The sequence below is a fragment of the Trachypithecus francoisi genome, unplaced genomic scaffold (genome assembly GCF_009764315.1).
Source record: "Trachypithecus francoisi isolate TF-2019V2 unplaced genomic scaffold, Tfra_2.0 Contig00236, whole genome shotgun sequence".
Lineage (NCBI taxonomy): Eukaryota > Metazoa > Chordata > Mammalia > Primates > Cercopithecidae > Trachypithecus > Trachypithecus francoisi.
Window position 1 is genome coordinate 22,061 of NW_022680519.1, and position 19,236 is coordinate 41,296.

General features: G+C 45.3%; 1 long non-coding RNA gene across 2 annotated transcripts in view; it reads left to right on the forward strand.

Annotated features, from left to right (window-relative positions):
* Window positions 1-17,367, forward strand: part of LOC117080858 — a 33,802-nt gene extending 16,435 nt beyond the window's left edge. The window contains exons 5-7 of one of the 2 annotated variants that reach the window (XR_004436001.1): window positions 7,259-7,303; window positions 9,028-9,063; window positions 15,803-17,367. This is a non-coding gene — a long non-coding RNA (uncharacterized LOC117080858). Of the gene's footprint in view, window positions 1-7,258; window positions 7,304-9,027; window positions 9,064-12,481; window positions 12,492-15,802 lie in introns of those variants that run through there. The other variant, XR_004435998.1, reaches the window with a different exon arrangement.
* Window positions 17,368-19,236: the final 1,869 nt, after the last annotated feature.

A 19,236-nucleotide genomic window follows, 5' to 3' on the forward strand; every position in this document is an offset into this window, starting at 1 on the left:
CAGAACCAAGACTCAACCACCAATGGGATGCAAAAGCTTATAGAGCACCTTTTTTAACTTGATGTTAGGTTCAGGGGTCCTCGTGTAGGGTTGTTATATAGGTAAATTGTTTGTCACGGGGGTTTGGTGTACACATTATGTCATCACCCAGGTCCTAAGCATAGGTAGTTTTTCCATCCTCACTCTCCTCCCATCCTCTGCCCTCTGCCCTCAATCGAGAAAAACGACGAGACGAGTCTAAAAGATTTATTTGCCAAAGTTAAGGTTAAGGACGCGCACCCAGGAGACTGGTCCGTGCCCTTCTTCGAAGATGATTTTGAAGGCTCCAAATTTAAAGGGGAAAGGGTGGGAAATTGAGAAGGACATAATTTTCATGGAAGTGGGAGGTAGGGAAAATAGTTATTCATGCTTTTGTCTGGCTCAGTGCATCTGTGTTTTTTACATAAGATGACACAGACAAATGGGCAGAGGGAAAATGCAGGGAATCTACATGTTGCATAAGATAATCTGGACAACATGGGGCAGGGGAGCATCACATATGATTTGTGTCTGGTGGGCGGGGGTGACTGCACCTGTAAAGATAAGCTATCAATTTGCATTGTCATGGTGAAATCTTCATAGCTCACTAGGAATTTCCTTGTGGGCAAAATATGGGGGAGACGTGTAGCTTTTCATCTTGTAGCCATTTTATTTAGGAACCAAAATGGGGAGGCAGATTTGTGTGACCCAGTTCCCAGCTTGACTTTTCCCTTTGACTAAGTGAATTCAGGATCACAAAATTTAATTTCCTTTCACAGTGCATACTCCGTGTTTAGCTCCCACTTGTAAATGAGAACACATGGTATTTGGTTTTCTGTTCTTGCATTAGTTTGCTTAGGAGAATGGCCACCAGCTCGATCTGTGTTGCTGCAAAGGACATGATCTTGTTCTTTTTATGGCTGTGTAATATTCCACAATGTACGTGGGCCACATTTTCCTTATCCAATCTACCATTGATGGGAACCTAGGTTGATTCCATGTCTTTGCTATTTGAGTTTGCTATCTGCTGTTCTTTGCAGGAAGAACATGGGCTCAGAGCATGGCCCGAAATAGGTGATGTTGGTAAAGCAGGTTTAACAGGTGGCAAGCCAGGTGATGAGAGGGAGACAGGAAAAGGCCTGGCTGCAAGGGGGTCCTTGTTATGCAGATAAAGGTTCCCAGGTAGCAGCACTCAGAGACAACCACGGTAAATGTTTCTTTTCAGACCTGTAAAGGTGTCAGAGTCTCAGTTTCTCTCTGCTACATCCAGGAAAAGCTTAGAAAGGGAAGTCCTGGCTGCAACAGCAAAGATCCTCTACAGACGCCAGTTTCCCCACCTCAGTCTGCTGGCCCTAGAGCGCCAATTTCAAAATAAGGCAAAGCGATATATTTTGGAGTAGAATATTTTGATGTCTGTCATCTTCGTTACCTCTGAAGCGAGTGTTGTCATCAGATCCATTTAACAAAATGAAAGCAATGCGTGATGCTCAACTGTCCACTTCAAAGGAGCAATAGCTGTGGCCCTATAGGTGGCTCATCCTCAGAACTCACTCCCTATGACACAGACAAGCTTCAGGGTGGGAGGGGGCTCATGACAAGGTGCTCATTACCTGGGGTCAAGAACTGTCCACTTTTAGCCGGGCATGGTGGCCCACGCCTGTAATCCCAGCACTTTAGGAGGCCAAGGTGGGTGGATCACTTGAGTTCAGGAGTTCAAGACCAGCCTGGGCAAAATAGTGAAACCCTGTCTCTCCAAAAAAATACAAAAATTAGCTGGGCATGGAAGTGTGTACCTGTGGTCCCAGCTACTTGGGAGGTTGAAGTTTGAGGCTGCAGTGAGCCATGATAGCACCACTGCCTTCCAGCCTGGACCATGGATTGAGACCTTGTCTCAAAACAACAACAACAACAACAACAAAAGAACTGACCACCTTCAACTCAACGTACTATGAGTTCCTTCCACCATCTTTCTGTAACTACCTAAGGGGTTCCCCTTACCTACTACCTAGATAGACCTGGTTTATTGAGGTGGGAATTGCAATAGAGAAAGAGTTGAATTGCACAGAGCTGACTGAACGGGAGCCTGTGAAACAGTGATGCTGTCTGGGGTACCTACCCTGGGGTTCGCTGTTGCACGCTGAGAAAGAATTCAGGACACAGACACGTGTGGGTGGGTTAAGGAGTTGGAAGTGTAATAGAAGAAAGAGAGAGAGAGAGAGAGAGAGAGAGAGAGAGGAGAGAGAGAGAGAGAGAGAGAAACATCTGAAAAAGTTTGGAGGTTGTAGACCGCAGCAGCTTTTATAGGCAGGCTGGAGGAGGCGGTGTCTGATTTACATAGGGCTCACAGATTGGTTCCATCAGGTATGACTTCTACATAGTGTGTGGGGAAGGCTGGTGGCCCCCCCTAATCTTATTATGCAAATAGGCTTTCCAGTTGGTCAGTGCCATCTTGTCTACTTCTTACTGTACATGGGGCTGACAAAGACGAGGGAAGATGAAGCCGCCATCTTGAACGTGTCTAGGCCCTAGTTCCTACCGACATTCACCCATCCAAGCTCCTAGCTGGCTTGTCTATGTCTACAGCTCAACTTTACAGGCTGCTCTTTGTTAGAAAATTATTTGGGGCTGCTTTTCATTAAAAAGAAAAGCCTTACCGAGGACTCCCATACCCTTGCTATGTGCCTAAGTATTAAGTAATTCCTTCTTAACACCTATACCCACTGGAGTTTTTGCTTTTTTTTCTTTAACAGGGTTTCGTTTTGTTACCCAGGCTGGACTGCAGTGGTGAAATCATAGCTCACTATAGCCTCAACCTCTTGGGCTCAAGCAATCCTCCTGCCTCAGCCTCCTGTGTAGCTAGGACCACAGGTGTGTGCCACCACACCTGGCTAATTTTTAAAAATTTTTTGTAGAGATGGGGTCTTACTATGTTGCCCAGGCTGGTCTTCAACTCCTGGCCTCAAGTGCTTCTCCCACCTCAGCCTCCCAAAGAGCTGGGGTTACGGGCATGAGCCCTGCACCTAGCCAAGTCTGGAGTTTTATGACTCAAATCAGCTTCCCCCAAAATTTGGACACTGGGATTTTTAAAGTATAATTTGGCCGGCAGGAGACCCGGGAGTGGGGAGTGCTGAGTGGTTGGTTGGAGGTGGAGTGACAGAGGATGGACATGGGATCTTCTAGCTGTCTTCTGTTCCTGTGTGGGACAGCAGAGCTGGTTGAGCCGCATTACCAGTCTGGGTGGCGCCAGCTGGTGCATCTCAATGCAGGGTTTAAAAAATATCTCAACTTCAACCTTAGGTTTTACAATAGTGATGCCATCCCTAGGAGCACCTGAAGAGGTTTGCAATCTTGTGGCCTCCGGCTGCATGGCTCCTAACCTATTAATAGAATTTCGAATCTTGTGACTCATTTGTTAGACTTTCAAAGACAGTCTGATCCCGAGGGAAGAAGGGAGTTTGGTTTGGAAAAGGGCTGTTATCTTTGTTTGAATGTTAGCTGTAAATTCCTCCTGTGCGTGTCTGAGTCTGTGTTCAGGAATGAACAGGGCAGTTTGAAGGCTGCAGGCACGATGCAGTCGGTAGGTCAGATCTCTTTCACTGTCGTAATTTGCTCACTGTTATAATTTTTGCAAAGGCGGTTTCAACTGAACTGAAAATGTGAGGCAAAGACCAAATTTAATATTTTTACAGAAAGCCACTGGGGGTAGTTTTTTATTATTTTATTATTTATTTATTTAGAGACAGAGTCTCACTCTGTTGCCCAGGCTGGAGTGCAGGGGTGCAGTCATAGCTCACTGCAGCCTCAAACTCCTGGGCTCAAGAGATCCTCCCACCTCAGCCTCCCGAGGAGCTGGGGCTGCAGGCACACACCATCATACCCAGCTAAATTGAAAGAACTTTTTTGTAGAGATAGGGTCTCACTATTGTAACTGCCCAGTGGGTTTACCTTGCCCCCTGCCTAGACAGAGCTGATTTATCAAGACAGAGGAATTGCAATAGAGAAAGAGTAATTCATGCAGAGCCAGCTGTACCAGAGACCAGAGTTTTATTATTACTCAAATCAGTCTCCCCAGGCATTCAGGGTCGAGTTTTTAAAGATAATTTGGCGGGTAGGGGCTTGGGAAGCGGGGAGGGCTGATTGGTCAGGTTGGAGATGGAACCATAGGGGGTTGAAGTGAGGTTTTCTTGCTGTTTTCTGTTCCTGGGTGGATGGCAGACCACGTTGAGCCAGATCATCAGTCTGGGTGGTGTCAGCTCATCCATCCAGTTCAGGGTCTGCAAAATATCTCAAACACTGGGCTTACGTTTTACAATAGTGATATTGCCCCCAGGAGCAATTTGCAGAGGTTCAGACTCTTGAGCCAGACGCTGCGCGACCCCTAAACCATAATTTTTCTTTTCTTTTCTTTTTTTCAAGACAGAGTGTTGCTCTGTTGCCCAGGCTTGAGTGCAGTGGCGTGATCTCGGTGCACTGCATCCTCCGTCTCCCTGGTTCAAGCAATTCTCCTGCCTCAGCCTCCCCAGTAGCTGGGACTATAGGCACATGCCACCATGCCCGGCTAATTTTTGTATTTTTACTAGCGACGGGGTTTCACCATATTGTTCAGGCTGGTCTCGAACTCCTGATCTCAGGCGATCCACCCTCCTGGGCCTCCTAAAATGCTGGGATTATAGGTGTGAGCCACCGCACCTAGCCCTAAACCATAATTTCTAATCTTGTAGCTAATTTGTTAGTCCTACAAAGGCCGACTGGTCCCCAGGCAAGAAGGAGGTGTTTTCAGGAAAAGGCTATGATCAGTTTTGTTTCAGAGTCAAACCATGAACTGAATTCCTTCCCAAAGTTAGTTTGGCCTGTGCCCAGGAATGAACAAGGACAGCTTAAGGGTTAGAAGCAAGATGGAATCAGTTAGGTCTGGCCTCTTTCACTGTCGTCATTTCCTCAGGTACAATTTTTGCAAAGATGGTTTCACCATGTTGCCCAGGCTGGTCCTGAACTGGGCTCAAGCGATCCTCCTACCTTGGCCTCCCTAAGTGCTGGGATTACAGGCCTGCACCACCATACCCGGCCCACGTTGGAGTGTGTTATATAAAAGTGAGCCGTCCCCACACCCCTACAGCCTATGAATGAGCCTTTTCACCCCATGCACGATTCTCTGAAAATTCTCTGTCTACAGAGAGATTGCTGTTCAGGACATGTTCTTTTGTTCTCTGGCATACTCATCAGTCAGAAAGAAATGATTCAGCAAGTAGCTCTCTGGAGAGCCCTGATCGTTTCCTGTTTTCCTGTGAAGTTATCTCAGTAGGTCTGCACTGTGCCATTTTTTGGGGACCATTATCTGGCTCCCGAATGGATCAAAGCTTACTGGTCAGGGTGCTCCTGTATCCCTGGGGCAAAACTGCCGGAAAATAGCAGATAGCCCTGTGGTCCTTGGCAGGGCCAGCTGGGCCAAGCGCATCAAGCGTGCATGAGGCACAGCCCAGTTTTGGGAGCATGACGCTGGTTTTTGAGGATGCCTCTGCTTCCCTTCCTGCCTGGACCCCTGCTCTCCAGCCCCAGCAGAGCGAGGCTGTGAGTCAGTGCTCGGATTAACATTAGCATGGAGGTGCCAGCTGGGATGCAAGCCGCCGCCATGGGATGAGTTACATGGCTTCTTCCCGAATCCCTGAAGGAGGCAAAGCATGTTAGGCCTGTTCTAACTTCATGCAGAGCACTGAGGGGTGGGGGTTGACCTTGGCTGGCCGCGGAGGGAAGCCCAAAGTCTGGCCTCCCTGTGGGGAGTGGGGAGAAAATGTTGCACTTGTGGTTTTTAAATACTAGTGGGCAAGTTTCTCTAACACCCAGTGTTTTAGTCTGCTAAGGCTGCCGTAGTAAATTACTACAGTCAGGAGGGCTGAAGCAAAAGGGATTTCTTCTCCCACAGTCCTGGAGACTGGAAGTCTGAGATCAAGGTGTGAGCAGGGCTGGTTCCTCCTGAGGCCTCTCTCCTGGGCTTGTCAACATCATCATCTCCCTGTGTCCTCACAGGGTCGTCCCTCTGTGTGTATCTGTGTTCCAATCTCCTCTTATGAGGTGTCTTAGTCCATCTCAGGCTGCTGTCACAGAATACCACAGACTGGGTGGCTTAGAAACAACAGACATTGATTCTCCCACAGTCCTAGAGGCCGGAGGTCCAAGATCAAGGTGTGGGCAGAGCTGGTTCCTCCTGAGGCCTCTCTCCTTGGCTTGTAGACACCGTCTTCTCCTTGTGTCCTCACAGAGTCATCCCTCTGTGTGTGTCTCTGTCCCCATCTCTTCTTATAAGGTCTGTAGTCCTATTGGATTAGAGCCCACCCTAGTGATCTCGTTTTATTTTAATCACCTCTCTAAAGACTTTGTGTTCAAATCCAGCTGCAGTCTGATGCCCTGGGGATTAGGACTGTGACCTGTGAATTTGGACGGGAATATACTTCAGCCCATAGAACCCATTATCCACATAAGTCATTCCACTTCGAAATCAGCACAAAGCATTAGTTTAAAAATCTCAAATCTGTATTTTTAAAAATTGCTCTTAACACATTAGAAAAATGTAGAAAAACTTTTTTGTTGTTGTTTTTCTGAGACAAAGTCTCACTCTGTAGCCCAGCCTGGAGTGCAGGGACGTGATCATAGCTCATTGCAGCCTCCACCTCCTAGGCTCAAGCATTCTTTTGCCTCAGTCTCCCAAGTAGCTGAGACTACAGGTGCACATCACCACACCCAGCTAATTTTTTGTTTTTTTGGTAGAAACGGAGTCTCACTGTGTTTCTCAGGCTGGGCTCCAACTGAGCTCAAGTGGTCTTACCGCCTTGGCCTCCCGAAGTCGTAGGATTACAGGTGTGAGCCACCGCACCCAACCTGGAAGAATTTTTTTTTTTATGGGTTATGATTACTATTTGTGGCCGGCATTTTCTTCCTATTCTCTTTTTTTAACCAACATTTGCTGGCATTTTTTTTTTACGCCCAAGGAAACACATTTGCCCATCTATGTCAGGCCTCCAGACCCTCAGGGATGTACATCTAATGCACCTTCCGCCACCAGTGTAAACAGTAAACAGGGCCAGACGACACCTGTGCACCTTCCCTGGCCTTGGGAGAGCCACTGGAATCTCTGCAGCCTTTAAGAGCATCTTGCTTCAGGTTTGCTGACCTGCTTGCTTCTGTGAGGTCGTGTAGATTTCCTGAGCAATATCTAGCATTTCATGGTCTCTTTTCTATCCTTCAGGAAGACGGGGCTATAGACCCAACTCTCGTTATGGAAATACTTATGGTAAAGGAATTATGTCTTACAGAATATGTGAGGCAAAGCTGTCCATTTGCAAATAACTAACACACTGTCTGTACTGATGGGAAGCTGATGCTTTTATCCAATGCACAACAACTAACTGGCGATTTGGGTTTCTAATTTGCATTTTCCTTGGTCATCCATGCTGGGGGAAGATGTGCATGCCCTGAGGACTTAATTTCTTGAAAGGAACTATGGCCCACTTACAGGTGGTACTGGGTGCATGTGTGTGCATATGTGTGTGTATGCATGTGTTCACACACAGGTATGCTTGTGTGTATTGTGTGCACATGCATGTGCACATGTGCATGTGGATTTTGTAATCATGCTCATAAGTGCATGTGGATTTCATGTGCACATGTGCAAGTGTCGGTGTGCACTGGTGGATTGAGCACATGCATGTTTGTGTATGTGCACAGCTGTGTTGGCATGTGCTTGTGCATTTTGCGTGTGTGCATGTTTGTGCTTGGGTTGCATATGCATTGCATGTTTCCCATGTGTGTCCATTCACATGCATACATTTAGGGTGTGCAAGCGCATGTGTGCACGTGGATAGATGCAGGAGTGTGCATCTGGGTGTGCTCGTGTGGTGCATGTTCGTACTGCACGAATATATCATGTGCATCTGTGCATGTGGATTGTGCATATACATGCGTGTGTACAGGCATGCACATACACACACGAATGTGTTTGTGTGTGCATATTTGTGTGTACATGCATGTGTTTATGCATACATGCGTTAACATGTGCACACGTGTACATGTGTATGTTTAGGCGAATTGTGCTTTATATATGCTTTTGTTGCCTGTGTATGTGGTATGTGCATGTGTGTGTATGTGGGGATGTGTAGGATGTGCACGTGTGCTTCGTGTTGCATTTGTATTTACGTATTGCACATGTGTGTAAATGTGTGTGTGCATGCACATGTGTATGCGTGCTTGTCTGCCTGTGTGTTGCACATTTGTTGCATGCTGCATAGGTGTATGCATGTGCACACACATTTGTGCATGTCAGTGTGTGTTGCACACATGTGTGTATGACTGGCGCGTGTGTATGAATGGCATGTATGTGTGTGCATGTGTCTCTATGGGGTTGTCAGCCTGTATGTGTTTTGCATGCGCACATATGTAGACTCCCCAATGCCGAAATTAAGGCTGCATCCCCCTCTCCCTGGTATTATCCCCATTCCGCTAATGACCATTAGACATGGCATACACATTCACATTCCTCCTCCTTATGCTGCTTGGCTGCCCGCCTCCCCTGTCAAGAATGTAAATTCCCGGCCGGGCGCGGTGGCTCAAGCCTGTAATCCCAGCACTTTGGGAGGCCGAGACGGGCGGATCACGAGGTCAGGAGATCGAGACCATCCTGGCTAATACGGTGAAACCCTGTCTCTACTTAAAAATACAAAAAGCTAGCCGGGCGACGAGGCGGGCGCCTGTAGTCCCAGCTACTCGGGAGGCTGAGGCAGGAGAATGGCTTAAACCCGGGAGGCGGAGCTTGCAGTGAGCTGAGATCCGGCCACTGCACTCCAGCCTGGGTGGCAGAGCAAGACTCCGTCTCAAAAAAAAAAAAAAAAAAGAATGTAAATTCCCTGAAAACAGGGATCTGTGTGCTGTGTTCATAGTCGCATCCTCAACAGTGCCCGGCAATAGAAGGCACTCCGTAAGCTCTGCTGAATAAACACGAGCGTCCTTTTCCGCTTGCAGGTGGAGATCACCATTCAACGTATGGCAATCCAGAAGGTAACTGATTGACTCACCTGGTCCCAACCTTTAATAAGAGCACACTCTCCTAAATCAGTGCTGGGAGGAGCTGTGTGGGCTTCTGTTTCCCAACCTCACGACTTTCATGGAGCACTCACACTTTTTATGTATATAAAGTAGCTTCTGAACAAAAATATCTGACCTTCAGCACACGACCAATCAGAGTTCAGAGAAAGGAGAGGCAAGCATTGGTTTTCGCTGCAGAAGATGCCCCTTAGCTCTCAGAGTAAGGCTGTGAATGAGTGCTGAGGCCATTGCACTTCTCCCGGTACCGCCATGACTCCCCTTTCTTGGACCAGCAGTAACTTGAAACCCAAGAAGGACAGGAGAAAGGAAGTTATGAACACTGTGCCCAAAGAAGCCGTCAGAGTGCGCTGTCAATCCCATCTCAGGTCAAACGAGGGAGAACTTGAAGCCCAGAAGGCTTTGTGTCCTGTGTTGCTGGGAGAACAGGTTCCCCATTCCCTAAGAGTCATACTCTTAGAGATTTGGGCCGGGCGCGGTGGCTCAAGCCTGTAATCCCAGCACTTTGGGAGGCCGAGACGGGCGGATCACGAGGTCAGGAGATCGAGACCATCCTGGCTAACACGGTGAAAACCGTCTCTACTAAAAAAAAAATACAAAAAACTAGCCGGGCGAGGTGGCTGGCGCCTGTAGTCCCAGCTACTCGGGAGGCTGAGGCAGGAGAATGGCGTAAACCCGGGAGGCGGAGCTTGCAGTGAGCTGAGATCCGGCCACTGCACTCCAGCCTGGGTGACAGAGCAAGACTCCGCCTCAAAAAAAAAAAAAATAAAAAAAAATAAAAAAAAGAGATTTGGGCTGACACCTGCTTGAGTTTAAGTTGAGAGTAAACGCACTCAGCCCCAAGGCTCTTGTGAGTTTTCAATGATGGGGGAGGAGAAAGTGATTGAAGCTGACCTCTGCCTTTCAATGAACATGCAGAGTACTAGTATCAATATTTTTGGGGTATGTTGGCATCCTTAGAAAAATTTATTGATTCTCCTTTTTCCCTCTATGGTGTAAAGTGAGGTCCAGAGATGGAAAAGGCAAGGCAAATAAACAAGTAATTGCAGTCAGATCTGATGAATAATTTGCTGGAACATATGGGATCCTGTAGCAAGGCAGAAGGGATACTCCTAGACTGGGTTAGGTGAGGGAGGTAGAGCTTCCTGCAGAGAACAGTATCCAAGCCAGTCCCCCAAAATATGGGTGAGAGGTGCCCAGGAGAAGAGTGAGGTGTCAGGGAAGATAGTGTACTAGGTAGAGCTGGATACACACGTGGGGACACCAGAAATTGTGTAGCCAGTGTGTGGAATGCAACAGGAACCAAGGAAGGATGCAATGGTGACCAGGAAAGACCACCAGGTTAGCAGAGGTGGAGTCTGCACTTCATAGAACCTTCATGGGCAAGAGCCTGCCCCTGTTGGTGTGTAGGTGAAGAATGGACCTGAGGGGGCTCACTAAGGCCCGGGGAGACCCCCTTTCAGACTAGTTCAGTACCCCTTGGAAATGATGGCAGGCGAAATTAAAGCCTCGGCAAGGGAGGCAAAGAGAAGCAGTCAGCTTGGATGACCACTTTTTAATAACAATTGATTGTGCTTGATTGACTTGTAAGAGATGGGAGAGAGGAAAAGGTATGTATCAGTCACCTATGCTGTGTCAGAAAAGACCCCAACACTTAGTGGCTGGAAATAACAAGCATGTGTTCATGATTACGTGAGTCAGCAATGTGGGCTGAAACCATTCTCGTGGTCCTCCTGGTCTCTTCTGAACCCCCTCTCTTGTGTGCAGTCAGCTGTAGGTGTGGCCAGCGCTTTGACCATGGTTCCTGCGTCTTCTTAGGTATCTGGGGCCGTAGGTGGAATGGCTCATCTCAGCTTCATGTGGGCTGTCACGTCCCTCCAGGAAGCCAGGCCAGGCTTCATCACATGGTGACCAGGCAGGGTACCAAGAGCATGAAGAGAAGTGCGCCTGGGCTTACAGCCACCACCTCTTCACTTGTGTGGCATTCTGTTGGCTAAACCTGGATTCTCAGAGTGAAGATGCAGCTCCGCCTCTGGATGGGGAACACTGTGAAATTGTACTGTGGAGTGTGTGCACATAGGGAGGGGAAGAATAGAGAGCTGTCCCTCCCGGGGGCAGGTGCGGCGGGCGGCAGCATCAGCCGTGGAGCAGGTTCTTGCGTTCAGTGACAACACTTTTCCCCTCAACATGGCAGCCTCATTCATGGAGCAGCCTTGTGTCCCTCACCTATGCCATGCCACGTATTGGCTCAGCTGTTCAACCCAGCCTGAAGAAAGGCATGCATGGAAAGCGTGGCTATTTCAAATGGAAATGGTGATGTCTTCCTTTTTTCCCTTTGGAAGTGTTGATTTTTGCCACATCAAGCTCCTTCTTCTTGTTCTTTGTGCAGGAGTACCAAAGCTCTGGAGTGATTTGCCATCGAGGCATTGAAGATGCATATGTCTAGTGTGTGCTTGGGTCTAGAGTTCCAGCATGCCTTTGAAAGCAGGCCTATCTGGCAATTTTTAGTTGAACAATATTTTTGCATGAGTGAGCTTTCTACATCTAAAAAGGCACAAAATAGTTTTGACAGGTACCTGTCATCCCAACTACTCAGGAGGCTGAGGCAGGAGGATCGCTTGAGCCCAGGAGTTCAAGACCAGTTTAGGCAACATAGTGACACCCCATCTCTAAAAAAATAAATCAGGCCAGGCACAGTGGCTCGCCTCTGTAATCCCCACACTTTGGGAGGCCGAGGCAAGTGGATCACCTGAGGTCAGGAGTTCGAGACCAGCCTGGCCAGCATGGTGAAACCCTGTCTCTACTAAAAATACAAAAAGTAGCTGGGCGTGATGGCACGCGCCTGTAGTCCCAGCTACATGGGAGGCTGAGGCAGGAGAATCGCTTGAACCCAGGAGGAGGAGGTTGCAGTGAGCCGAGATCACACCACTGTATTCCAGACTGGGCGACAGAGCAAGACTCCGTCTCAAAAATAATAAATAATAAAATTAATTAAAAGGCATACACGAATTGACTTCAACACACAAACAAAAATGCCAAGGGCCTCGTCTGTGCAAACCCTGGCCTTGGATGTCTTCAGTGGTAAAATGTGGTTGACAAGCTTGGCTCTTTGTGAAAACAGAATTACTTCCTAAGGTGTTTTTTTTTCGTTTTTGTTTTTTAATTAACTTTCTCTTTTTTTTTCTGTGAGTACAAGGATGGGAAGGGATGTGATGGAGAAGTTATTAGATAGGTGCAAAAGTTATTGCAGTTTTTGTCATTACTTTCAATGGCAAAAACCACAATAACTTTTGGACCAACCTAATATTTAAGCAGTTTTCCTGCAGCCGTGTTTTTTTCTCAGATGCGCTTTGCTTTTTCTCCACTCCTGCAGGCAATATGGTAGCAAAAATCGTGTCTCCCATCGTATCTGTGGTGGTGGTGACACTGCTGGGAGCAGCAGCCAGTTATTTTAAACTAAACAACGGGAGAAATTGTTTCAGGACCCGTGGTAAGTTTGGCTCTGAACATTGTTTTCCTTGTTACTAAGCCTGATTTTTTTAAAAAAAATTACTTTCAGATGTCTGTCACTAGCAAGGTTATTTCTGGTTAAGTTCAATATACATAATTTGCCTAATCATGTGATTTTTAAAAATTTATTTTTATTTTTTTTGAGACAGAGTTTCACTCTGTTGCCGCGGCTGGAGTGCAGTGGCACGATCTCGGCTCATTGCAACCTCCGCCTCCCGGGTTCAAGACATTCTCTTGCCTCAACCTCCTGAAGAGCTGGGACTACAGGCGTGCACCACCACGCCTGGCTACTTTTTGTATTTTTAGTAGAGATGGGGTTTCATCATGTTGGCCAGGCTGTTCTTGAACTCCTGACCTCAAGTGATCTGCCCGCCTTGGCCTCCCAAAGTTCTGGGATTACAGGCGTGAGCCACCGCGCCTGGCCAACGATTGGGTTTTCATGGTCAGGTGTAAGCTGTACCTTCCCCTAAACCTGGTTACAATGACACTGGCACATTATCTGCCTGATATAAAAGAGGGGGAGAAAAAAAGGAAAGAAAAAGAAACAACAAAAAAAATTACTAAGCTACATTGCAAGACTATAAGCATGGCGGTTGATTTAACTAGCCAAATACCGTTCTGTTCTGTTTTGTATTCAGTGACATTTTCGTCAGAGGTGAGTCAGGAAAAATATCGGGGTTGAATGTGAATGTTTTCCACAGAACCCGACCTGCAAAGAAAACTACCGGAAAACTAAATTTTAAGCCTCTTTTTTTTTTTTTTTTTTGAGACGGAGTCTGGCTCTGTCGCCCAGGCTGGAGTGCAGTGGCTGGATCTCAGCTCACTGCAAGCTCCACCTCCCGGGCTTACGCCATTCTCCTGCCTCAGCCTCCCGAGTAGCTGGGACTACAGGAGCCTGCCACGTCGCCCGGCTAGTTTTATTTTGTGTGTGTTTTTTTTAGTAGAGATGGGGTTTCAACGTATTAGCCAGGATGGTCTCGATCTCCTGAACTCGTGATCCGCCCATCTCGGCCTCCCAAAGTCCTGGGATTACAGGCTTGAGCCACCGCGCCCGGCCAATTTTAAGCCTCTTGATGGAATTCCAAAGCTGTGCTCAGACCATAGGGGAAAAGAAAGATCTGCTGTGGCTTCCTGGGTTTGAAGAATCACTGGGGATTTGAGAGCAGAGGATGCCCTAAAGAAATCTCTGAAACAACAGTCAGGGATTGTTTTGTAGACAAAAGAGTGGCTCAGATCTTTAACGGGGGTCTCTGGAGGTTTGGTTTAAACCTCAGGCCACCCACATCAGAATCTGTCTGGAGTTTGCCCAGGGCCCTCTAAATCATACCTTCTTTGTGTCCCTAAAGGAAACCAGAAAGGGATGCCCATTCCTACGGTGCTTGCTTTAGGATTTGCATTTGGTCTCAAAAATCCTAAAACCTTCCCATGCGCTCCCTCTGCTGGTAAAAGGGCAGTATCAACCATTAGCTAATGAACCTCTGGGGTCAGCCATGTCCATCTACATTATACCTCGTCCTGAAATTTTGGGAGGAAACTGAGTTTCTGAAAACAGTCTTATTTCCCTGGCAACCTGACAGCAAATTCTTGGGTCCATTGACAATGCTCTTTCACTCAACATGGCAGCCGTCATAATGAGACACCACGTGTTAATTTCAGTAGCATTTGTGGCAGTGATTTGTAAGCCTTTGTTAACCAAGGGCTGAAACTGAGTGAGCAGAGAGAGGCACCCGTCTTCACAAGCACAAAATGTAAAGGCAGGGGACAGGGGACATCCACAAACTCAATAATCAAGACAAATATATTTTAGTGCAATATTTTTAAAGGAAAATCATTGGACTGGGGGCCAGTTGAGTTTCTGAAATAGGTGTAGTTTTAAAAACGTGGATGATGCCTGCCCCATTTATCTGAGGTGGAAGCATGTTTTTGCTAAAGGGGTGTAATGTCTTGAAGCTCTTTCATGCCTTTTGGCTACCTGGTAAGTATTTCGTCTACTTTCTCCATTGTACTTCAGTGATACCCTCACCAAGTATTCCCAAGCGCCAAGTTTATCTTCCCTTCCCTTAAAGTTCCTGAGATCAGAAAGGAGGATGTAGACAGAGTGAGATGATGTTAGGGAGATCTCTTCAAGGTGAGCAGTGACATTTATGTGGATCCTGGGCCCATATCATCTTGCTGGCTGTAAAACCTTTATGCTATCTAGGAAATATGTGTATGACAGCACTATGTAGGGGTTTGGTATCAAATGGGGCTCAGAGCTCTGTGAACTTGACTCTAAGGTTCTAGGCTGCTGCTAATGGTACCCAGCTGTCTACCTATCCTTAGTTGGGTCATTAATTTTCTCTCTCTCCTAAAGGATGATGTGCATGGTATACTAACCATATCCATGGTGATGTGGTGCAGTGCACAACCTGTGGAGCTGTATACATGCTGAGGCCATATACTGAAGCTTGCATACCTTGTAGAGAAAGAGTTGTAGTAACAGAGCTACATAGATAGCAGCAGATGTCTGTCACTTGATGTGGACTTTTAAGAATTGTACTTTGCTTTTATTTTGTAAAGTGGAGCAAATGACAACACCACTTCAGAAGTTATAAAGACCAAGAAGGCCATATTAAAAAAAATAAATTCCTACAAATATTAGTTTTAACCAAAAAGAAAGTTACTCAATTCATTGAAGATCATCAAAATCCTTAACAAATGGCAAAATGTAAAAAACAATGTTTAGAAAACTAATATTTGTTTCCAGATATGATTTTAACAGTTTTAAAATATTTTCTATTTTTAATTTTTCCAGCTTTAAGGTACAGTTGACAAATAAACGTTGTGTATATTTAAGATGTACAACTTCATTTCTGCATCATTTATTTGTTCTAATCTATTTCCTTCTGCTGAATGTAAAGCAAGTGTCATGTAGACAGCACATAGTTGGATCTTGGTTTTCTTTTTTTGAAGTAGACTTTTCATTCTTCTAGCTTTATTAAAGTATAATAGACAAACATTGTATATATTTAAGATGTGCAACTTCGTTTCTGCTTCATTTTTTTTCTGTTCTAATCTTCCTTCTGCTAAATCTAGAGCAAGAGTCTCTGTAACAGCATAGAATTGGATCTTGGTTTTCTTTTACTTTTTTTAATAGACTTTTTTCTTCTCCCACAATGACATTTGTTTCCAATCTTCCTTTCAGAAACAGAAAATGTCTGAAGACATTAAGATCCCCTGATTACTTTGAGAAAAACAACTAAAACGAGAACCCTGTTTATCACTGTTGTGGAAATTTCCTTTTATTCTTGACACAATTTGATGACCTAAAGTGTGTTTTCTTCTGTGTGAAGTACGTGAGCTGCCTCACTAAGCATTCCCAACTCATTGGATGTGATGTGGTTATAGAGATACATTAGGCAGCTAGACCCTGCGTTCTAAAAAAGGATTGCTTGATCTGTTGGTTTGGCCATTCATGTGCACAAAGAGACTGTGGCTCTCTGTTCTGACATCTTCAGCTACCTCACAGTGCAATAACACACACACGCTTAACCATGTTGATGGCACAAAGCAGTGAGCAGTAGGGAGGCAGAGTATCTTGGTGGGGAGGGGATGTTATCAGCTTTTGGGAGATGAAGAATATCATTGAGTTTCCAAAGATGGTGGGCCTGTGCTAAATTCTTCAGTGTTATAAAAAATCGTTGAGCATTCATTATTGCGAATGAAGTGGGGATGCATTATTTCTGACACCCACAAGCAGGGTTTGAGCATCCTTTCAGCTTTGATGTATCTGCACATAAAATTATTCTTACCTGAAGAAAATAAGGCTGCATTTTGAAATGTTAAGTGCAAAGCGACTGATGTTAAAACCACCTGGGGGAAATCTTGGGATACTTTTTCCTAGAAAATCACATGGTTTTGATATGTTTTGGCAGATAGGAGACAGAAATGGTGATTATCAGGCGTTGAGTCCTTTTGTAGTATTTGTAGTCTTTGATACTCTGTAAGTACCGGTTCCTAAGGCAACAACATTGCATTCCTTGGTTTATACTTTTTCTGTTCACCAGAGTAGGAAATCTTAAATCCTTAGGCATCCAAGAAGTATACTAGCTTTTTGCTTCTCTTTTAGAAATACTTGTGGGGAGAGAAAAAATGATGGTTTGGGCATATTGGTATAGTTTGAGGAAACTAAGGTTAATGTTCATGTAACATTTAGACTTTGCCATAAATATCAGAACCAAGATTGAGACATTCATGTAGAGTCTGGAATGTATATACGGGACCCATAAAAATTCCCAGTATGCATGTTTTGTGCTCACCAGTATGAACTGGGGTCTTCAAAGAGAGAAGGTTGAAAGTGGAAAGCCCTTGAAAGAGCTCCCCAATTTGTAAAATATCTTTAATCACTCACGTTAGGGTCTCAGAGCTGTGGGTCTCAGATTGTGGATTCATGCATCCTTTGTGCAATTTGCAGATAGTCTGTATTTCCTATTTCAGTATTAGGTCCTGCAACACTTTTCAATTCTTGTAGAAGGTTTTTTCAGGAGTGGTGATGTCTGATGCTCAATTACTATTTTCTCTATAAGAGTTTCAGCATGAGCTTAATTAAATTCTTGTGAAAAAGCCTCTGTGTTTTTAGTTATATATACACACACATACCTACTTAAATGGAATCTAAACATTTTTAGCCTTTAATCCATTCCATTTTCTAAAACTGTCATAAACCATTTTAAATCATTTTAAATAAATGTAAAAGAAAAAATAACTGGATTTGATTATTGCATAGTTTTTTCTGTATTTCACAAATAAATTTTATGAAATGGCTATAGAAGTGGCCCCAAAATTATGAACCTTCATAGCTGTGAATAATATGCAGCAAATCTCTTTTAAAGCTCAAGATAGATTATGAGCATATGAAATACATAGAGTTACCTAATAATGAGATAAAATTCACCTGGGTGACAAGGATAATGTTCAACCTACTTACAATGAAAATATTTGAATCATGACTGCTTGGGGGAACCTCTCTGAGGGGTCATGAGGAGCACCTGTTGGGTATTCTGTTTTCGTGCTGAGAAGGTGAGAATTGAACAGATAGGAAAAGCCTTGATAAGATGTCATCTCCATGTATTTTAGAGAAGGATAACCTTGATTGTACGGTTGACCCTTGAACAACACAGGGTGAACTGCATAGGTCCACCTATATGGGAATTTGCTTCTGGCTCTGCCATTACTGAGACAGCAGGACCAACCCTCCGTCTACTCAATGTGAAGCTGATAAGGATGAAGACCTTTATGGTGATCCACTTCCACTTCATAAATAGGAAATTCATTAATTGTAACTTCCTTATGATTTTCCTCACAACATTTTCTTTCCTCTAGCTTACTTTATTGTAATAATATGGTATGTAATACATATACAAAATATGTGTTCAACTGTTATCAGTAAGGCTTTCAGTCAACCGGTATGCTATGAGTAGTTAATTTTTTGGAGAGTCATAAGTTATACATGGGTTTTCAGCTGTGCGGAGGGTCAGTTCCTCTCACTACCCCACCTGGTTCAAGGGTCAATTGTATGGTGTTAAAAGCCACACTTGCCTCCTCTTTGTGGGGACTTGAATGCGTTTGGTGGTCAACGGATAAATATCTTTGTGTTGGAATGAAGAGAAGCCACGACTAATTTAGTAGGGTGAAGAGGAAAATCACAAACACGTGAGCTATATTTTTGTTTATTTATTTATTTATTTATTTATTTTTTTGAGACAGAGTCTCGCTCTGTCACCCAGGCTGGAGTGCAGTGGCCGGATCTCAGCTCACTGCAAGCTCCGCCTCCCGGGTTCACGCCATTCTCCTGCCTCAGCCTCCCGAGTAGCTGGGACTACAGGTGCCCGCCACCTCGCCCGGCTAGTTTTTTGTAGTTTCTAGTAGAGACGGGGTTTCACCGTGTTAGCCAGGATGGTCTCGATCTCCTGACCTCGTGATCCGCCCGTCTCGGCCTCCCAAAGTGCTGGGATTACAGGCTTGAGCCACCGCGCCCGGCCTATTTTTTTCTACACAGGCTAAAAAATAACAACATTTTTACCCAAGTATGAAATTGTTCTAGTTGTATGGGAGAGGAAAGTATGATTCTGCTGATTTGCCTTTGACTACTGGAATTGGAATATCCAGTCACACACACACATACAAACACACACACACACACACACCACACAAGCACAGTATTAACACACTGATATGTGTTGAATTATGTCCCCTCAAATTCGTATGTTGAAGTCCTAACCTCTGGCACCTCAGAATGTGGCCTTATTGAAAATAGGCTCTTGCAGTGGTAACTAGTTTATTGAAATGAGGTCATACTGGAGTGAGGTGGGTCCCTAATCCTATATGCCTGGTGTCTTTATAAGAACGCGGGATTTGGACACAGGTAGTTACATAAGGAGAATGCTGTGGAGTGATGTTACCACAAGCCAGAGAACTACCCAAAACAAGGAGAGGACCCTGGAACAGATCCTTCCCTAGAGACTTCAGAGGGAGCGTAGCCCTGCAGACACCCTGGTTTTGGACTTCTGGCCCCTAGAACTGTGCACGAAGAAACAAATGTCCATTGTTTAGGCCAATCCGTTTGCAATACTTTGCTAT